Source organism: Triticum dicoccoides, chromosome 4B, assembly GCF_002162155.2.
Source record: "Triticum dicoccoides isolate Atlit2015 ecotype Zavitan chromosome 4B, WEW_v2.0, whole genome shotgun sequence".
Taxonomy (NCBI): Eukaryota; Viridiplantae; Streptophyta; class Magnoliopsida; order Poales; family Poaceae; genus Triticum; species Triticum dicoccoides.
The window spans coordinates 106,177,070-106,180,065 of record NC_041387.1 but is presented as its reverse complement, the minus strand read 5'-3'; positions in this window follow the sequence as shown (position 1 = coordinate 106,180,065).

The following is a 2,996-nucleotide window of genomic DNA, read 5'->3' as shown; positions in this document are numbered from 1 at the left end:
AGTAAACCTTCCGCCTTTCAAAGGATTTCAACTAGAGCCAATTGACTGATTTCCCCATTGAAATAAAACATATCATGGATGTTGCCTCCTGTTCTGTTCCTGTTATGAGGGTACCTAATGTAGTTGAAATCACCTAAAGTTAGCCAGTTAACCTCATCATCCATTTGCAAGTTCTTAAACTAGTTAATAAAAAGAATCCTTTCATCATGCCGACATGTACCATAAACATTGGTCAGGGTCCATTGTTCCCCATTAAGGGTGGAGGCGAAGGGAATGGAGATGGAGAAATCATTTTCTGCATATAGTGTGCCCAGTGAAAAACTGTTCATTCCAAACTACAAGTAGGCCACCAGAGGCACCCACTGAAGGAAGGAAATAATATTTATCTAGATGCTGATGGCAGAAATTTTTGATGTAATTGTTCTCAAATCGACCTCTCTAGGCGGCGGCGGCTCCGACGGCGGCGGCGGTGGAGCGGGTGACAACGCGGCGGGGCGGCGGAGCGGACGACGGGGTGCGGCGGTGGCGCGACAAGGGGTGGCAGCAGCGGCTAGCAGCAGCGGCGGGGGCGAGGCGGCGGCGCGGCTGCGGCGGCGCGGGCTGCGGTGGAGCGGCGGGCGGCGACAGCTTTGGTGGGTAGGCGAGAGGGGTGGCGGCGGAGGTATTTAAAGTCTCGGGAAGGGGGGCGGCTCCCCGACTTGGGGTCCAAGTCGGATCGGCGGCGGCGGCACGGACTCCGAGGAGTCCGACGCGGTGACGCGTCGCGCGCGGGAAAGGCGGCGGCCTGACGGGCCGGATGTCGTGGTACTAAGTCTGACAGTAAGAATAGGGGGTACGTATGAGGAGACGAGGCCCTAGCTACGGCGAGGTTGTACACACGAGTTTACGAGTTTAGGCCCCTCTCAGAGGAGGTAAAAGCCCTACGTCTCGGTGCCCTGAGGCAGTCGACAGGAATATGGGTGTGTATTACAAGGGGTGCAAACCATTGTCCGAGAGGAGGGGGCAGCTTATATAGAGTGCACTAGGACCCCAGCCGTCCTCCGTTACAGGGGTTCAATGTACATTAAGATAGGGCGTTACTGGTAACGCCAGCTATAAACTGTTATCAATCTTTAAGACTACGGAGTGAACGCCTGACCGTTGCCATCCTGAGTGACTTTAGGTCTTCTATACTCCGAGTGGTTTCCTGTATGGCCGAATGACTCCATCCAGGTCGAGTGAAATTGGGGTACCCAAGTGAGGTGACTGGTCGAGTGGATTGCACTCGATGGCTTCAGTCGATACATCCTGCTGTGCTTTGAATGTCCTTGCTTCTAGGGTAGTGACCTTGGGTAGGGCGTATAGATCAGGTCTATGACCCTACCCTAGGTCTATGAACATTACGGGCATGGAATCGACATAGATCTTGCTGATAGATGGTCGACCGGATCAGAGCCGTCTCACATTCCTCTTCCAGGAGATCAACTGCGTTTTGGCGTGCCTGTTCTGCTTCAAGTTCTGAGAAGAGTTTCCTGATAACCCACAAGTGTAGGGGATTGCAACAGTTTTCGATAAGTAAGAGTGTCGAACCCAACGAGGAGCTAAAGGTAGAACAAATATTCCCTCAAGTTCTATCAACCACCGATACAACTCTACGCACGTTTGACGTTTGCTTTACCTAGAACGAGTATGAAACTAGAAGTACTTTGTAGGTGTTGTTGGATAGGTTTGCAAGATAATAAAGAACACATAAATATAAACTAGGGGCTGTTTAGATAAAGATGCAATAAAGTAAATATAGCGAGTGTGGAAAAGTGGTGGTAGGAGTTGTGAAATTGTCCCTAAGCAATTGACTACTTTACTAGACCGGTAATCACTATTGCAATTCTATTTGAGGGAGAGGCATAAGCTAACATACTTTCTCTTCTTGGATCATATGCACTTATGATTGGAACTCTAGCAAGCATCCGCAACTACTAAAGATCATTAAGGTAAAACCCAACCATAGCATTAAAGTATCAAGTCCGATTCATCCCATACGCAAACAACCTACTTACTCAGGTATGTGCTTCTATCACTCACGCCACCCACCATAAGCAAATCAAGAACATATTGCAAACCCTACAACGGCAATCCCTCACGCTTGCGCGACACGAAGAGCACCATATAGGATAGCACCAATAATAAAACATGCAACTCAAACCAATCATAGCAATTCATCAATCACCTGATAGGACAACGAAAATCTACTCTGACATCATTGGATGGCAACACATCATTGGATAATAATATGAAGCATAAAGCACCATGTTCAAGTAGAGGGTACAACGGGTTGCGGGAGAGTGGACCGCTGAATATAGATAGGGGAAGGTGATGGAGATGTTGGTGAAGATGGCGGAGGTGTTGGTGAAGATGGCGGTGATGATGATGGCCCCCGGCAGCGCTCCGGTGCCACCGGAAGCAAGGGGGAGAGAGCCCCCTTCTTCTTCCTTGACCTTCTCCCTAGATGGGAGAAGGGTTTCCCCTCTGGTCCTTGGCTCCCATGGAGTGGGAGGGGCGAGAGCCCCTCCGAGATTGGATCTATCTCTCTGTCTCTCTCTGTTTCTCCATTCTGGTATTTTTCCCTGGCACCGTTTCTTTTATATCCGGAGATCCGTAACTCCGATTCGATTGAAACCTTCGCCCAGATCTTTTTCCAAAATTTAGCTTTCTTGCGTCCAAAGAAGGGAATCAACCACCTTACGAGGGGCCCACGAGGGTGGGGGCGCACCCACCTGGAGTGGGTGTGGGCCCCTGTCTCGTGGCCACCTGGGGCACCGTCTCGCGTTGATTTTACTTCCCAAAAATCACAAATATTCCAAAATAATTCTCCGTCTGTTTTTATCCCGTTTGGACTCCGTTTGATATGGGGTTTCTTTGAAACATAAAACATGCAACAGACAAACTTCTCCTCAGGAGGATAGATGGGGCGATTCAGGTGAGATCCCATGTAGATCTAACTTTCTATTCACTCGTGG